At 42.0% G+C, this 19,762-nt stretch overlaps 1 protein-coding gene across 2 annotated transcripts in view; it reads left to right on the plus strand.

The window, feature by feature from the left end:
* The first annotated feature begins 7,069 nt into the window (after nucleotides 1-7,069).
* The window catches only part of cdkn3 (cyclin dependent kinase inhibitor 3), a 34,947-nt gene continuing 22,254 nt past the window's right edge, over nucleotides 7,070-19,762 (plus strand). Inside the window, exon 1 of one of the 2 annotated variants that reach the window (XM_080202719.1) lies at nucleotides 7,070-7,201. The gene's annotated coding sequence lies outside the window, so the exon portion shown is untranslated. The remainder of the gene's footprint in view (nucleotides 7,202-19,762) is intronic. The other variant, XM_080202723.1, reaches the window with a different exon arrangement.

A 19,762-nucleotide genomic window follows, 5' to 3' on the forward strand; every position in this document is an offset into this window, starting at 1 on the left:
CATCGACAGCCACAGGTGAGGTGCCGAAAGGTGGCAAATGTTGTGCCTTTGATTAAGAAGGGCTGCGGGGAAAAGCCTGGGAATGACAGGCCGGTGAGTCTCACATCTGTGGTGGCTAAGTTATTTGAAGGTATTCTAAGAGATAGGATTTACAGGCATTTAGAGGACAGTCAGCATGGCTTTGTGAGTGGAAAACACTGTCCGATGCCTGGTGGGCAGTGCCTGCGGGACCTTGATGGCCCCTTCACTCCAGTGGGGTCGGGCCGCTGGGGGAGGGGGAGAGGGGGGCTGGCCAACCCGGAGACCTCAGTCCTGGGACCGCTAATGATATGCTAATAGCAATTAGCATAATTTATACAGCTCTGCACCGATATCTGGCGCGGAGCTGACAGCGCCAGTAATCTGGTGGCACCCACTTCTGCTTGAGTCTCCCTGCCCGCTACACTCTGTGGTCTTAACACTTCAGACCCATAAATTTCCCCTCACCTGAAGCCTCCATCTACCAATCCCAACACTATTCCAAACCCCTTCACCTCCCCAACTCCCTTCACCCCACCCCACCCCACGCCTGGCCCCAGATCTTTTAATTTAAAACTTTACCTACAGCCCTAATTATTTGATTTTCCAGGACTGGTCCCAACCCAGTTTATGTGGAACCCGCCTTCACAGTTCAGCTCCTTCCTTATCCAGTATTGATGCCAGTGTCCCCTGAATAAAACCACTGCTTCCTGCAACACTCTTTAAGCTATAAATTCAACTCTCTCACCTGTGCCAATTTGTGCATGGCTCACAGATTATTACCTTTGAAGTTCCACTTACTCATTTGCACCTTCAAATTCCCTCAGCAGGAGCTTTCATTGTTCTTTTTATCTGTGTTGTTGGTTCCTAAGTCAGTCAATACACAGCAAGGACATGAGCGCTTTCCAGCCCAGGAAGCAGCATCTCCAGGGAAGGTCATATGGAAATCGATATCCGCACACTAATCTGTCTTCTGGGGGCTCCACAACGTGTGGACACCAACACCATCAACAGGGCCATGAAGCTGCAACTCTATGTGTCCCCAGTGGTACTAACAGAAATTTCTGTGAGTGTGGATTGCCAGTGTAAGATCTTGGGTATTTCAGGGAGATACAGTATCACCAACGTGGAAGTGTTACAGAGGACTGGTCCCATTCCAAGTTCTTCTCTAGAAATGAAGAACCTTAACCAAGCAGCCGAAGGAATCTCCAGAACTCCTGCTGTGTTAGAGTGAATATGTGTGCACACACGTTTGTATGCAACTCTGTCTGTGTGTGTCTGTGCCTGTGTGTGTGTCGTATGTGTGCTTGCATCTGTATTTGCATGTGTCTTTGTGTATATGCACATTTATGTCCTTGGATCAGTAAGTGCCTGTGTCTGTGTATGCGTGTAGGTCTGCAAGTGAGTATATGTGTGTGTGTGTGTGTGTATTTCTGCCTGTGTGTACATGCCTTTTATCTGTGCACTGTTTTATGTGTGCATGCACATCTGTGTACGTATGTGTCTGTGTGTCTCTACACATGTATGTGTGTGTACCCATGTTTCTGTACAGCTGTGTAGGTGTACCTGTGTACGTGCACACGTATGTGTGTGTGTCTAAAGTGATTAAATTAGGACATGATTAAATTAGTATTAGTGCTTGTACCTGAAGATAGGTCCCTCAGATAATGTCACATCAGCACCATCAAACTGACAGCAAGAGGCCATCCCTTCAGGAGTGTAACGGGAAAAGACAGAAGCTTTTCTTTTTAAAATGATTGTGTTGGATGACTGCAAAAGGAAAATGATTTCACTTTATGACCTGCTGATTGGAATTCTTTCTGGCAATCACTCCCATTCACCCATTATGCTCTAAATCACCACAAGGATCTACACAATTTTCTTTATATTTATTGTCAGTGCCTGATGACAAGAGATTCATCTGACTGTTTTACTAAGCCAATGGGTATGTATGAAAAAGATGCAAAGTGATTGGTGCAATTGCCTCAGTTATATAACCAGGTAAGCCTATAATGGTTTGAGCATCAATGGCTTAAATCTGGGACTTACCTCATAGAACGTCACACTACGCTGCTGCTCTGAAATATTTATTTTAATTTTCAATTTGCTTACTCTTCTCAACCCAGTGATCAAGCTCACATTGAAAAATTGCCCATTGATTCATTCGATATCATTCCTTGCTCTTGTCAGAATTAAAGTGTGTTGGCCCCATCTTGTGGCATCGCTCCAGCATTACACACTACAAATCCTCAAAGGTCCAGAGGTACAAAATTCAGATAAACAGGGACTGCAGTAAGCACAACTACTATCTTCAACTATTTGTTCTCATCACTTAACATTAAACAGCATCATAAAAAAAGAACAGGAAGACCTGTCAAAAGTACCATTGAAAATTTTTGTATTTTATGTGATTTTAGACAGATGGGGCTAAGTTAAAAACGGCTTCCGCAGGCAGTATCTCTAAGGAATGTCATTGCTGCATTGGCAATGATGATGAATATGTATATCTGCACAGTTTTATCACTTTAAGGTGTCTGTCTTGGCTCAGTGTAGCACTCACACATCTGAGCCTGAAGGTCACAAGTTTCAAGTTTCACTTGAGCACAAAATCTAGGCTGATATTTCACTGCAGTACCAAGGGAGTGCTGCACTATCAAAGAAGTCTGTGTCCATCCCAGTCCAACACCGGCATCTCCACATCAAGGCTTGCAGTATCAGAGATGCTGCATTTCAGATGAGATATCAAATCTGTGAAATGCATTGGGATATCCTGAAGTCAGGCAAGGCTTTTTTTTGATTGCAACACTTCCTTTCTGAACGACAGAATTTTACAATATAATTCTAAACTGTGCCAGCACTGAAAATCAATCCACTTCATCCAAAACACTGCCCCTTATTGGGCCCATTATTTTTGCATTGTAGTTTATTTAATGAAAAACATTTGCCTGGGACAGATTTTTATTTGTTTTTATCTATTCCTTCATTCAAAAGTTAAATAATCAAAAATGTGTTTGGCAGTCAGAGCAGTTGAATTGAAATATTAACACGTGTTATCGGATGGACAGTGATGGAGATCAGCCTGGTTTCTTTTTATGAAAGCATTATGAAAATACATTATTGGTGTGGGAGAAAGGAGAAAGAAAATTACAGCACAGGAACAGGCCCTTCGGCCCTCCAAGCCTGCACCAAACATGCTGCCCGACTGAACTAAAATCCACTACCCTTTCGGGGACCATATCCCTCTATTCCCATCCTATTCATGTATTTATCAAGACGGTCCTTAAAAGTCACTATCGTATCTGCTTCCACTACCTTCTCCAACAGCGAATTCCAAGCACCCATCACCCTATGTGTAAAAAATTTGCCTGGTACATCTCCTTTAAATCTTGCCCCTAAGCACCTTAAACCTATGCCCCCTAGTAATTGATTCCTCCACCCTAGGGAAAAGCTTCTGACTGTCCACTCTGTCCATGCCTCTCATAATCTTGTAGACTTCTATCAGGTCTCCCCTCAACTTCCATCGTTCCAGTGAGAGCAAACCAAGTTTCTCCAACCCCTTCTCATAGCTAATGCCCTCCATTAGGGATCTTAGGGATAAATACATGAAGAGTGCAGCTCCCAATTAATTGGCAAGTTCTGTTAAACTGTCAAAGGTTCAAATGAAGCTCAATGTAAGCTTAAACAGCTGGAGACTGAGTACTCAAAAAAAGCCTGGCTTTGACGTTGAGTTGAACAATTCTTGACCTTATTCACATTGACTCTCGTCTGGCAAGTGCTGGTAAGGGAGGGTGTCTTCCGAAGGTTAGTGGGAGGAGGGAAAATGTGGGCTGCGAATGAGATTCCAGCTGGGTTGTTTGCAGCCAAAATGATCTACCGACCTTCCTGTGCCAGATTCCTGACCCAGAGGTGTGCTGTCCTCTCTGCCATGCTCCCCTCCCCCACTGCTGGAACTACTTACACCTCCTTTGGACCCATTTTTTTTTTCTTTACTTTCTCCAAGTGACCCACTTTTCCCTTTCAATCATTCCATCCATTCACCTTCCTTTCAGACTTATTTTCTTTGGCTTTTGATATGTCCTTGGCTCCTTTTTCTCCCGACTCTGTATTTACTTAAATACACTTCTAACATCTTCTACATTTGAAACATTGGGCCACAATATTCTTTAACAAAACATCCAAAGGCATCATTGTTTTTAATTCATTCATGGGATATGGATGTCGTTGGCTGGGCCGGCAATTATTGAGGGCAGTTGAGAGTCAACCACATTGCTGTGGGTCTGTAGTGACATATAGGCCAGACCACGTAAGGACAGCAGATTTCCTTCTCTAAAGGACATTAGTGAACTAGATGGGACTATATGTAAATTGACTATGGTTTCATGGTCATCATTAGATTTTTAATTTCAGATTTTTCTTTATTGAATTCAAATTTCACCATCTGCTATGGTGGGATTTGAACCCGAGTCCCCAGAGCATTACCCTGAATCCCTGGGTTACTAGTGCAGAGAAAATACCACTATGCCACTGCCTCCCACTCCTCTTCTGTTAGATTTTCCCTTGTGTGTTTAGGCTTTTAATTTTGTGCATGGCAGGTTACTGGAAATGCAAGCTGATAATGAGAGATCCTGAGTAGACAGACCAAGCACCAATACATTTCCTCAGTCAATCAAATTGAAGAATTGTGAAACGAACAACACAAAGAACATAAGAAATAGGAGAAGCAGTGACCTATTGGGTTCCTCCAGCCTGCTCCACCATTCAACAGGATCACGGCTAATCTGAAAGAGGACTCAACTCTACTTTCCTGCCTGACCCCCATAACCCTTGACTCCCATGTGAATCAAAACTTTGTCTAACACAAAAACTGAGAAGTCTAAATTAAAGAGAGTGAATTCAATGTTAAACACAGGAAAATAAATAAAAAAGGAAAAAAGTAGGAGAGAGAGAGAGAAGAATGAGACAACAACATTAAAAAATCTAAAATTTTACATTGTGAAAATGGCCAACAATTAAAACCTAAGGGAATCAGACTTCACATCATATCTGTTGTGATATGCCAGATGGTAATTGCCAGTCTGCCCAAATCCCAAAGGAAAACTTGGCTAAGCAATCACAACAATTTGCAATTTGTATTTATTATGAGTTTTGATAAGAGAGGGGATTAAGGGTTATGGGGAGAGGGCAGGAATGTGGAACTGAGCCACGACAGATCAGCCATGATCTTATTGAATGGCGGGGCAGGCTCGAAGGGCTAGATGGCCTACTCCTGCTCCTATTTCTTATGTTCTTATGTTCTTATGTTAAGTATGTGCACTAAAGTTAGGAGCAAGAATTGCAAATCCACTTTTGGAGATTTTAAGTATTAAAACTAAAACATTTATGAACAAAAGAAAAGAAACGTTAAACACAAAAAGTTATATTTACACAATTAAAAACAGTCCTAAAACCATTTTCCAGAACATTTCTGCTTAGAAAAACTCAGGCTAAAGGCCTCTTTTCAGGCAACAATCCCTTCAGATTTTTAATCCATAAAAATTGTGGTAAGGTTACCAAACACGTCCATGGCTGCTATAGGGGAAGTATTTCACAGGGCTTCTCTCTCTCTCCTTTGATAACGGAAATCCAGGACTTGTATTCAAACATTGCAGCCAAAGCCTTTCCCTGTGAGGGTGCCTATGGTTCACTCAGATAGTTTCAACACTTTCTCTAAGCACAGCAAATTCTTCATCTCATGGCCACTCCTCTGATAAATATGCTTTAAATATGCTTTTATTCTTTCATGTTTAATTCTATCATTCTAAAATTTCTTTGGAAGTCCCCTTCCCAAAATATAAAAAAAATGTTTTTATGGTTACTACTTTTGGGTAAAAAGAAACATTACACTTTGTTTTACTCATTTAGGACCTTTGCTAGTTGTAAATTTTTGTTTTGAAAAACAATAGCTAAACTTCAGTTCACCCCCTTATCTTCTAATGCAAATTTCTGTTCATGCTGCTGTCTGGTATTCCATCTTAGCTTTGTTCGCTACCATTTCAACATGCTTGCTTTCACACCTATCCCCCTTTGTTGTTTTGAATCTTGCTGTCTAACTGTCTTCAGTTTAATTACAATCATTACAACCCCTTCTTCTCACACATTCATACCACACACACGCACACACACGCGCGCACACACACACACAAGCTTGTTTCACACTGCACCATAGTGACAATAGGAAAATATGATACACAGTTATCTTATCTAGTTTATTTTCAGTGTCAGAGAAATAAACTAGCAGTAATTAATGCATCATGTTATTAAAAAGGTACTTAGGCTAAAATGGCCAAGGCTCTGTGTTAAGTTAGTTTGTATCTACCATGCTAAGACAGCAACCTCATGTTGTTCAGTGCAATTCAATGGTGAGACAGTTAAATGTCTTTTCCACAAAACTAATGGTGGAGCAGGGTAACCCGGAGCACAAGCTTTGATCTCTGTGTTTAATCATTGATCTTCCCATACCTGAAGTGCTGTTGTGTTGCATTTTTACTTTTATAACAATCAGCGCCATTAGCGCCCTTGTTATTCTGACTGCAAATTATAAGCATTTAACCCTGCGTCTGTCTTCACAGGTGCTGTCCAACCTGCAGATGTTTCTATTTTTATTATTAAAGTTTATCTGTTTGATTCAGCTGGGATATGAAGAATGTCCCCTGAGATCAATCACTGCTCCAGTTACACAGTGACAGAGATCTGAATCCAAATGGATAAACTGGAAATATTGAATCCTGAAGCTAGCTAAAAGGCTGCTTCATTCAAAAGTATTGTTTCATATCAATCTGTATTACACATGTATTCCAAAAGAGTCATTTACCCCTTGCAATGATTCTCTTTTCATTGTTTTTTCATACCAAGCTATTTTGGTTTAACCTACTAATAAATCCTTTAACTTTAATCTGTGTATTTTCATCTGGCAGAGTTCAATTAATGATTAACTTTTCAAACGAGTAATGAGAATGTTGTGGGAATTGTTTCTCTTCCTGCACCTAATCACACACAAGGAAGATTTTCATCCATTCCATAGCTAGTTTCCCTGTCACCAGAGGTTTATATCTTGAGGAATGTCACTCCGCATCAAGCATGACCAGGATTCTCTCCCGTTCTTACCTACAGCCTGCCGTCGCCATGTGTTGGAAGGATTTTGCAGGTTGGTACTCAACCACTTGACTGCATTATGGACACACTCTCTGTGGCCATCGAGTCCTGGGTTGGGACTTCTGTCTCAGAGGCAGGGGCGCACTGAGTCACAAGACCCCTGGGAATACTGTGGAAATCCCACAAAATGACAGCACAGCGGTTAGCACTGCTGCCTCACCAGGAACCTGGGTTCAGTTCAGGCCTCGGGGTCACTGTCTGTGTGACGTTTGCACATTGTCCCAGTGTCAGCATGGCTTTCCTCAGGGTGCTCCAGTTTCGTCCTATATTCCAAAGACATGCAGAGTAGGTTGATTAGCCATGCTAAACGGGTTCTCACTGTCAAGGGGATAAGCAGGGTAAATATGTAGGATTATGGGGATAGGACCTAGTTGGGATTGTTGTTGGTGCAGACTTGATGGGCCAATTGTCCTCCTTCTACACTGTAGGGATTCCATTTCTTTGTGATTCAGTACTGTAACTAGTATTCTTAGTCGCTTTATCCCATGTGTAGAATTTATCAAGTTATAGGTTTTGAGGACTCGCTCTGATTATGAAAAACTTTCTGCTACAAACATGAAAAGAATTGTAAAATGATAATATTTCCCATGTCAGTGAGCAATGGGAACAGTATTTGTTGTTGATAAGAATCTACCACATACGTGGGGATTCATAAGATGCCCACTAAAGTTGGAAATGAACTCGATGTTATTATTGTGCATGGGCTGGTGACAGACAGATAATATCTGACAAACTTAAATGAACTTTTTAAGAAGGTCATGAATAATGAGGTCAGAGTAGTGTTTATGTCTGTTACCTATATCCATTTCCAGAAAGCATTTGATGAAGTTACATGCTAGAGATTATTGGTAAAAAATGAAAACAATTGGATTTGTAGGCAACCTTGCAATAGGGAACCCTGAACATGGACCAGTAATTGACTGGGAGATAGAATACAGATAGTAAGTATAAAGAAAACAGCCTCAGAATAGAGGGATGTGACAGCTACAGTCCCCCAGGGATCTGTTCTGGAGCCTTTTCTGGTTTACTATATTAATCACTAGTTCCCAATCTGTGGGCCATGGCACCAATTGGGGTTGCAGAAGCAGAAGTTACATTATAAACTTCTCCTCTTCTGAAACTGTGCCCCTTACCGCCATTGAGGCACCAAACGGAGGCTGGCCCTGCCCTTGCCCTGCTCACCTGTGTGTATTTGGTAGGGGGAGGGTCTGATTCCAGTTTATGTGTGGTGGCAGTGAGGGTGGTGGTGAGGGTGGCAGTGAGGGTGGTGGGGAGGGGTGGTGGGAAGGGGAGGTGAAGGGGTGATTTCGCTGAGTCGTCCCTCACTGGGGGATTTGGAGAACTTGGCTGATACTTCAGTGGCCAGTAACTGTCCCATTTTGTGTTCTATGCCTATTCAGAAATGTTCCACTTTCCCCACATTGGAAAGAATCTGGCTCCACAGATAAAAATTATATTGACAATCCAATCCATTTTATGTTAAAGCTAAGCTGCATTGTGTGTAACAGAATCCACAGTGATACCACTGCCTTTGAGGAGATCAATATTATTTTGTGTCATTTGAAATTTACAGTAGAAAATCAAAATTTTATTTGACTCATCACAGATTAAAAGCAATAATGTTGTTCTTGCTCTTTCTCCTCTGACCTGCTATCCTTCCTAAGCCTCCTCCTCCTCCTCCCCTGTCCATATTCACAGTCACCTCCTTAACTTTGCAATTCACATACTCCTGCTAGTCCCATACATCAATCACAGATGGTCACTTTCTTGTATTGAGCTTGCCCACATGCCCTTTTCACATCCTTCCGTATTCACCTTTGGAAAAGCTGACCCCAATTCACTTCTTACTGCACTTTTATAACCCCAAACATCTGGCCTTTGCCCTCTGCTCACAACAACATTTCTAAAGCTACTGATTTACTCAACCACACCCTCACCACCACCTTTGATGCTGGAGTACCCAATAAAACTATTACTCTCCAATTCCTTCTCTCAGACTTAAAATTCCCTAGATTTTGTTCCTCTTTCCTCATAACCTAAACCTCTAACTCTTAAGGATTAGCCTCATTGCGCTTCTCAGTATAGCTTTCAGCACCTGAAATGTCTTCCTTGTGTCTGTTGACCTGAACTGGGCATGGCTTCCTCAACAGGACTTCTTCCAGGACTAATCCTCAGCTCAGGACTGGAATGCAGACACATCTCAGCCTGACAGGTAGAAGCCATAGAATCTATACAACCCATATAATGCAGAAGGAGACCATCCAGCTCCAGGAGTGTGTGCTGACACGCCGAAAGAGCAACCCAGCCCACCAACCTCGCTCCCACCCCAGCGGTCCCACTCCTCCCCACTCCCCACCAACCCCAGCTCTCCCCCATAACCCCATGCATTACCATGGCTAGTCCAGCTGACCTACATATATTTGTATTCTAAGGGGCATTTAGTAACAATGTAACTCGATTGCACCTCTTTGGAGTGTGGGAGGAAATCAGAGCACCCAGGGGAAACACACACAGACATGGGGAGAATGTACAAACTCAACATAGACAGTCACCCAAGGTCGGTATCAAAGCTGGCACTGTAAGGCAGCAGTGCCACCCACTGTGCCACCATTCTGCCAAGGCACAGAAGGCAAGAAAATGAATCCCAAAATTTTTACAAGATTTCACAAAGGAGTTCTAAAAGTGATGGCATTTAAAAATATTAAAAGCATTATTAATAGGCATCTGGTTTCGATAATACTCTCCCCTTCTCATTCTGCCTTGTTCATAACGATTGTCAATCTGTTAGTTTATGATTATGTAACTTACAGCACAGGAGCAGCCTATCAGGACTGAAGTAAAGGTTATCAAGCTTGAACAGGGATCATCAGTTGGTAGATTTAGGTGAATGTAATTAACCTGAAATTGAGTAGTTAGGTCACTAAAAGGGATCAATCAGCTGTACTGGACTCAAGGGCCAGAATTTTACTATCCCGCCTGCCACAGGAATCATAGTGAGTGAGGGGCGGACTGTGGGAAGGCCCGTTGATCTCGGACGGGATTGTACAGTTTCGGGACAAGCGAGGCTGTAAAGTCCCACCCAGTATGTACATTGTACTATCAGTTAACCTGTTACCATTCATTGCAATTTTGCTCCAACTGTAAACAAAAACTTCCAACAAACTTTACAGCTCTGTTGCATACTTATCAAATGTCTTTTCAATCTTAAGTTAAAGTTTCCTGTTGTTCTGTTATGTCTGGCTTGCACACAACTGACAGAGTTGATTACTTTGAAATGAAAAGAGCTGTTTAAGATAAGTTGACCCCCACCTTAATTAAACACAAATGTTGAGAGGAAAGTAGCCTAACTGACGATGGGGCTTGTATGAATGAGATGATTTTATGTAAAACCTCTTACTCATACTTTTGAGTAAGGTATGCAGTAAGAAACTGAGTTAATTTTTCAGTAAATTTGAAAATGGAGATTTATTTTTACTCCCTCCAATAGAGACACATCATTTAAAATCTAACAATAAGGAACAGTCTAGTCTTAAATCTGCATTTTCTGAAGCTGTTTTTACAATTTGAAACTTTTGTCATAAAGCCAACGATTACTAATTTGAGGGAAATGTTTTGCTTTTATATTTATTGAAAGCAAAAACAAACTAAATTGTCAATAAATCACTCAAATTCTGCTGGTTAGTGATTTTACACAGGATAAAACAAATGAACCTAATAAAATAATTACCAACTCATCGAAATTCAATTGTGTGTAATCTCCAGAAAAAAATCCTCAAGGAAAACAAATTGGTCAATTTTGTTCTTAATGATCTAAAGTTCATTCAGACGTTAATTTGTGAAGAACAGAATAAATTTGAGAACAGCCTGTTCAAATCTTAAGTTATAATATTTGCTGTGAGGTTGGCAGAAATATTGATTATATATATATTGCTCATAGCTTAAATAGTCAACTATTAATGTATTTACATAAATTGGATTGGTTAGCTAACAGGAAGAAGAGAGTAGGCATAAATGGGTCACTTTCAAGTTGGCAAGATTTGACAAGTGGACTGCCAGTGGGATCAGTTCTGGGGTCTCGACTATTCACAATTTAAACCAATGACCTAGATGAAGGAACCAATTGTATTGTTGCTAACTTTGCTGATGCCACAAAGATCAGTAGAAGGGTTAGTTGTGAAGATGACATAAGGAGTTCTCAAATCGGTTAAATGACTGAACAAAAATTTGGCAGATGGAATAAAATGTGACCTTGTCCATCTTGGCATGAAAAATAGAAAAACAGCATAGAAACATAGAAAATAGGAGCAGGAGTAAGCCATTCAGCCCCCTTAGCTTGCTCTACCACTCAGTATGATCATAGCTAGTCCTTTGTCTCAATGTCATATTTCCACTCTCTCCCCATACTCCTTGGCACCTTTCATATCGAAAAATCTATTTCCTTCTTAAATATATTCAATGACTTGGCCTCCACAGCTCTCTGTGGCAGAGAGTTCACCCTCCGAGTCAAGAATTTCTCCTCATCTCAGTTCTAAATGGCCTACTACATATTCCAAATGTGTGACCTTTTGTTCTAGACCCCCCGAGGCAGAGGAACCAATCTGTGCATCCAGTCTATCCAGCCCTGTCAGAATTTTATATTTTTTAATAAAGCCCGTTCTCATGCTTCTAAACTCCAGTGAACACAGGCCTAGACGACTCAAGCTCTCCTCATGTGACCATCTTGCAATCCCAGGATACAACCTTCACTGCACTCCTACTATGAGTCCAAAATGTGCAGGTTAGGTAGATTGGCCATGCTAAATTGCCCCTTAATGTCCCAAGATGTGTAGGTTAGGGGGGATTAATAGGGTAAATACGTGAGGTTACAGGAAAGGACTTGGATGGGATCCACTGTCAGAGAGTGGTGCAGGCCTGATGGACCGAATTTCTTCCTTCTGCACCATAGTGATTCGATGATTTTATGATCCTAAGGCAACTATATACTTTCTTAGGTAAGGAAACCAAAACTGCACAATACTCCAGGTGTGGTCTCACCAAGACCCTATACATCTGCAGTAATATATCCTTGTTCCTGTACTCAGATCCTCTTGCAATGAAAGCCAACATATTATTTGCCTTCCTAACAGCCTGCTGCATCTATATTTGTATTTCAGTGACTGGTGTACAAGGACAATCAGGTTCCTTTGTACATCAACATTTCCCAATATATTACCATTTAAATGACACTCTGCCATTCTGTTTTTGCTACCAAAGTGGATAACTTCACTTTTATCCATGTTATACCGCATCTGCCAAATATTTTCTTATTCACTCAACTTGCCTAGTTCGCTTTGAATCTTCTTTACATCCTCCTTACTATTTACATTTCCACTGAATTTGTGCCATCAGCAAACTTGGAAGTATTACATATGGTTCATTCATTCAAGTCATTGATGTATCTTGTGACCAGCTGGGGCCCAAGCCCTGACCTCTGCAGGACCCCACTAGTTTTCACTTGCCACTTCAAAAGAGACTCATTTATTCCTACTCTCCGGCTGGAATTGTACTGTCCCACCCACCACGGGAATTGGAGTGGGCAGGGGCTGACCATGAAGAGATCCGTTGACCTCAGGTGGGATTTTATGGTTTTGGGATGAGCAAGACCATAAAATCCCATCCTCTGTTTCCCATCTGCTAACCAATTCTCGGTCCATGCCAACATATTATCCACAAAGCCATGTGCTTTAATTTTGCACACAAATCTCTTATGTAGGACTTCATCAAAAGCTTTCTGAAAATCCAAATACTTAGCTATTTGATGAGTTGGGTCCACAAAAAACTTCGGTAGGTTTGTCAAACATGATTTTCCTTTCATAAATCCGTGTTGACTTTATCTAATTCTGTCGATATTTATTAGGATTCCTGTTATCACATCCTTTATAATAGAGTCTAACACTTTCCATACTACTGCCATTAAACTAACTGGTTTGCAATTCCTGGTTTTTTCCTTCTCTCTCTATTTAAATGGAGAGAGATTACAGAATTCTGTGTTACAGGAGGATCTGGGTGTCCTGGTACCTGGATCACAAAAATGTTAGTATGCAGATATAGCAAGTGATTAAGCAGGCAAATGGAATGTTGTTTATTGCAAAGAGAATGGAATAGAAAAATAGGGATGTTTCTCTACTGTTGTTCTGGGAGTGAAACTGGGGTTGGTGTTTGGGGCAGGGGTTTTTGGGAGAGGGGTGTTCGGGGGAGGGGAACCATTCTGTAGGGTGGTGTTCAGAAGAATAGTGTTTGAAGGTTTCTATTTTCCTTTTTTGTATCAGGCTGCCCTTTAAAAATGGTGCCTTATGTTTTAAAACCTAAGTTCCTGGCTCAATATGAACCCACCCCATCTACGTCACATCATGGGACCCCATGTCACTTTTTTTAGCTATCAGCCAACAATATGGTGGGACCGACAGCTTCCATGTGGTTTTTCCTGCTCATTGTGCCTTTCCGCCAAAAATTGGGAAGAATTTTTCTGCTCAAGGTTTTGCGAATCATTGCAAATCTCTTCTCCAGAGAACAGCTGAGGCAGGGTCATTGAATATTTTTAAGGCAGAGGTGGATAGATCTTTAACTAACAGGGGGAGTCAAAGGTTATCAAGGGTCATCTGAATGTGGAGTTGAGGCCACAATCAGATCAGCCATGATCTTATTGAATGGCGGGGCAGGGTCAAGGAATCAAATAGCCTACTGTTGTTCTTAATCCATATGTTTGTATGTTTGTATGTATTTCTGCTTTGTAGTTTATTTGAGTTACAATTGGAAATGCACCCAGAACAACTTAACCATTTCCAACATTCATTTTGCCATGAATCTACATTTTTTCAATACAATATAGCACTTATTGCATTGTAGGTTCAATTTAGATTGTAATCACCAGTTACATTTGCAGTCTTCTACAAGCTATATTTTCTGGGACCAATTTTCAGACAAAATGAACACTAATTATAGAACTCAAACCAGGCAGATGTTTGACAGAAGATTAGATGATATTGCGGCTCAGTTGAGGGTTTTGTAACAGACACAAATGTTATGGAAAAAAGGGGAAAATCTAGTGAAATATCTATCAGGCAACCATCACCCATTGACTTTGTAATTACAGTAACATTTTGAAAGTTGTATCAATAATAAAAAAAGAAATTGGGTTTTCAAAGATCACAATCTTCCTTTTAAGGACCAAAATCAGAAAATGCTGGCAGGACCATCCTGACTCGAAATGTTGGCTCTATCCTCTCTCCACAAATGCTGCACCCTGGTGGAAGGAGGATGCTGAGCAATGTAACCTACCCTGCAGGGAAGGTAGTCACAGGATGGCCAGTGACCATAGTCACCACCAGAGGATACCCTGCAGTGCCAGAGATAGATGAATGCCCTCATCCGTGCTGCCAGTTGAACCCTCAACTGCTCACACTCACCTCACAGAATGGCAGCAGGACATGGTCCTCAATGACCAGCAGATGGGCACCACAACAGCTCAGTGACTATCACTGCTAGCTGTGCAGACACATGGATTTGAGCCAGTGTCTGTGGGAGTTTGCGCATTCTCCCTGTGGTTGCGTGGGTTTCCTCCGGGTGCTCCGGTTTCCTCCCACACCCCAAAGATGTGCTCTTAGGCCGATTGGTGTAACAAATTGTCCCAAAACTATTCTCCCCTGAATCTGGTTACAATAGGGGTACCATACGCATACACACAGGTCAAGGTAGGTGTAGGAAAATGCTTTGTTAAGATGGCGGCGTGGACTCGGTGGGCCGAAGGGCCTGTTTCCCGTGCTGGGTTGTTCTTTGTTCTTTGGCAAGTGCATCATCTGTGTGGCCCATGCATAAAAGAGCTGCTCAACATGACAAAGTGATTTCTCATCCCCACCGCAGCCCATCTCATCTGCAGATGGACAAGCTACTGCAGGCCCCTTACCCTTCCACACAGAGGGCTCAGATGCTGTCAGGTGAGGCTGGAAGCGGGGGGTTAGGTAGCAAAGGCATCAGAAGGCATCGCTAATGACGTGCCTCAGTGATGAGAGATCACATGACACCAGGTTATAGTCCAACAGGTTTACGTGAAATCACAAGCTTTCAGAGCGCTGCTCCTCTGTCGTGTGAAGTCACTTCACCAGCACTCCGATTGTAATTTCAAATAAACCTGTTGGATATAACCTGGTGTCATGTGACCTCTCATCTTGTCCACCCCAGTTCAACATTGGCATCTCCACATCACGCTTCAGTGAGCCTTACTCTTCCATCTGCATGGGCTCAGAAGATGCACAATAAAAAGCTAAGAGGTAGATTGAACTTTGACCATTGGGTGGAAACTGGTAATGGGTATATGAGGTGGCACATTTAATAGGCAAGTCACTAGTTTTCCACTTGGCGCAGGAAATAAAAAACTGCACTCCTGTCGTTTTCTACACAGGGAGCTGTGCGCGAGGAGGGGGTGGTTGAAGGAGTGAGAAGGGTGGTATTTAGATTAGGGCATACAGATATAATTCGATAATTGCTTTAAGGTAGCATTTCTGTCCCTACTTTTATTTTTGCATAATGCTGTCCATATTTATAATGGAAACTGCCTCTGTCAATTGTCACAGTGGAATCTCAGACACAGAGGAAGAGTATAATTACAATGTGGTTATTGAGGGATCTTGAGAGAGAACATTAACTTTAAAAATAAATTTGTCCTCTTTGTTTTGACTGAAAGAATTAAGTCCACAAGGATTCATTTTGTTAAACAACCATTTAACTGAATATGAATTAAACAAAGAAAGTACTATTAATTTAACACTCTGGGGCGAATTTTCCCATTCCACCTGCCACATGATTAATAGCAGGCAAGGTGTGGACCATGGAAGGGTCTGTTGATTTTGAGTTGGATTTTCCAGTTTCGGGGTAAACGCAGTTGGAGAATCCGCCCAATATGTATTTTGTCAACCCTTAAATTTTAAACGCAAAAATCTCAACAGACAACTTTCCATTCTGTTTTTAAATCCCCTACCCCCCACCTATTCCCCCACCCCAAGAATTCCTCTACACTCTCCAGGATCTTGAGGGATCTTTTGCTTCTTCTGGGACCAAATCAAGGTATGCCACAGCTCTTGGGAATTCACTTTAATTCTCCCCCAGTTTCTTAGTCTTCCCCATATATTTTCAGAACTCTCCATCCTGTGAGGATTCCACTGCCAGTCCTTTCCACTCATTTTATTAGGCAGGTCTGACAATTTTAATTCCAAGCATGGGCCCCACTTTCAATTTCTGCTTCCAAATAAGCTGTTCCTATCATAAATACGGACAAAGGAATTTAATAAGAACATAAGAACATAAGAAATAGGAGCAGGAGTAGGCCATCTGGCCCTTCGAGCCTGCCCCGCCATTCAATAAGATCATGGCTGATCTGTCGTGGCTCAGTTCCACTTTCCCGCCCTCTCCCCATAACCCTTAATCCCCTCTCTTATCAAAAACCCATCAACCCGCTTCTTAAAAATATTTAGCGAGGCAGCCTCCACCACTTCAACGGGCAGAGAATTCCAGAGATTCACCACCCTTTGAGTGAAGAAGTTCCTCCTCAACTCCGTTCTGAACCGCCCCCCCTTTATCTTGAGGCTGTGCCCCCTAGTCCTACTGTCTTTTTTGAGCGGGAAGAGTCTTTCCACCTCTATCCTATCCATCCCATTCATCATCTTATACGTCTCAATGAGATCTCCCCTCATTCTTCTAAACTCTAACGAGTACAAGCCTAGTTTATTCAGCCTCTCCTCATAGCTCAACCCCCTCAACTCCGGTATCATTTACAATGATAAAAGTTGATAGGGTGCAAGGGTGTAATGAAAATGATTAACATACTAATTGATAATTTCTATCTCAATGAGGTTTCCCTTTAGTTACCTTTTTCTTGATTGCAGTAGAATCATAGAAACCCTACAGTGCAGAAAGTGGCCATTTGGCCAATTGAGTCTGCACCGACCACAATCCCACCCAGGCCCTACTCCCATATCCCTACACATTTATCCACTAACCCCTCTAACCTGCGCATCTCAGGACGCAAATAGAGAATTTTAGCATGGCCAATCAACCTAACTCGCACATCTTTGGACTGTGAGAGGAAACCAGAGAACCCAGAGGAAACCCACACAGACCCAGGGAGAATGTGCAAACTCCACACAGACAGTGCTAACCACTGTGTCACTGGGCTGCCCCAAGTGCTTGGCCTTTTTCTAATTTTTTTCAATGTTTCACCGACTTGAGAAACTTACCAAACCTCCTTCAACAGCACCTTCCAAACGCACAAAGTCAATCATCCAGAAGGAGAAGGACAGCAGACATATGAGAACACCATCACCTGCATGTTCCTCTCCAAGTCACTCATCTTCCTGACTTGGAGTGATATTGCCGTTCCTTCCCTGCCACTGAGTCAAAATCCTGGAAGTCCCCTCCTGACAGTTCAGTGGGTGTACCTACACCGCAGAACCTGCAGTGTTTCAAGAAGACAGCTCACCACTCCATTTACAAGAGCATTTCAGCGTGGGCAACAAATGTTGGTATAGCTAGTATGCTCACATCCAGGAAATAAAATGGTCTCAGCCTGCTTGCTCTTAATTTCTGGCTTTATTTATAAATCAGAAATGTTTTGGAAAATCTATTAAGAACCAGTTTACTACTGTTCAATCACAGGATTTTTACCTTTTCCAGATTATTGACTGTGAAACTAGTATAATTAGCTTACAGTGTTGTTAGAGATATTAAGTGAATGATCAATTTTCTTCTGTTCCTATCCTCATCCACATCAGAATTGTGATTCCATGTCTTCATCAGCTCCAGATTCAACTTCTCAAACACTCAGCCTCCTGGACGCTACCATACACAAACAGCCAACTGACCTAAAAGCCCATTGATTACTTCTTATTGCATGTGAAATGTTATTCGCTATCACCCTGTCTTCAATGATCAGGACTGGTTTCCTATGTCTCGCGTTACTGATTTCAAAATTCTCACCCTGGTTTATAAATTTCTTTCCTTACATACGTAACTTCCCCTGGCTCTACAAATTAGCTCAACGCTCATTTAGAATCATAGAATCCCTGCAGTACAGAAGGAGACCTTACAGCCCATCCCAACACTGACAACAACCCCACCCAGGACCTATCCCCATAATCTCATGTATTTACCTCGTTGGTGCCCCCGACACTAAGTAGCGATTTAGCATGGCCAATCAATCTAACCTGTACATCTTTAGACCTTATTAGGACTTCCCTCTATTCCATCCTGTAAGAAGCCTCACAACACCAGGTTAAAACCCAACAGGCTTATTTGGAATCACAAGCTTTCAGAGCACTGCTTCTTCATCAGGTGAGTGGAGGTTAGTTCACAAACATGGTGTATATGCGCAAAGACACAACTGCAAGGAAATTACAGATTGGAATGTGAGGAGTGGTTGGAGTGCAAGTCTTTACAGGTAATCAATTCTTTACAGGTACAGACAGTGCAGTGAAGAGAGAGATAGACACAGCTTAGAGGTGTGAATTGACCAGGACGGTTAGTAGGATTTTGCAAACCCAGGCAGTATAGTGGTGTTTAACCTGTTGGACTTTAAACTGGTGTTGTGAGGTTTCTTACTGTGCCCATCCCAATCCAATGCCGGCATCTCCACATCATAGTTCCATCACTGGCAGACTCCTTAGACATCTATTCAAATTCACTTCCAGAACCTCTTTTCAGACGCATCTCTTGTCACCTTTAAAACCCTGCTTGAAACGTATCTAACTGGTCCCTTTCCTTCACCTCTTCTGCATTTTGCTCAATGTTCCATTCCACCCCTATAAGACATCTGACTATTTGCCTGTTAAAGCTGCTATAAAAGCCCAAATCGTCTTTGTTGTGAATTGTTGTTGACATATCACTCAGAGGTTTATGAAGTGCCACTCAAGCTGTATGCGATGTTAGGACAATGACCTTGTAAAAGACCGGAGGTTCACAGATATTTGACATCACTAGAACACAAAGTCCAGCATGATTATATTAAAAAATATTATCGTGAAATGGTACATGAGCTGCTCACAATCCGTGTTTTGCTGTTGAATATGTACTAAATAATATTAGGTATGAACTTTATATAGAATCCAACAGCCTTGAAGGAGACCATGTGACCCATTGAAAGAGCTATCCAGTTAGTCCCACTTTCCCCAGAGCCCTATCATTCTTTCCAAATAAATATCCAATTCACTTTTGAAAGTTATGACTGAATTTGCTTTCACCGCCCTTTCATAAGTGCTCATACAGAACACATTCCCACATGACCACATTCTCCACTTGGATTTTAGGGTGACATGGTGGCACAGTGGTTAGCACTTACAGCTACAGGGGCCTGGGTCCAATTCCCAGATGGTCACTGTCTGTGTGGCATTTGCACATTTTCCCCGTGTCTGCATGGCTTTCCTCTGGGTGCTCTGGTATCCTCCTACAGTCCAAAGATATACAGATTAGGTCAATTAGCCATACTAAATTGCCCCTTACTGTCCCAGGATGCATAGGTTAGAGGGAT

This window comes from Carcharhinus amblyrhynchos, chromosome 14 (assembly GCF_965287045.1).
Source record: "Carcharhinus amblyrhynchos chromosome 14, sCarAmb.v2.hapA, whole genome shotgun sequence".
Taxonomy (NCBI): Eukaryota; Metazoa; Chordata; class Chondrichthyes; order Carcharhiniformes; family Carcharhinidae; genus Carcharhinus; species Carcharhinus amblyrhynchos.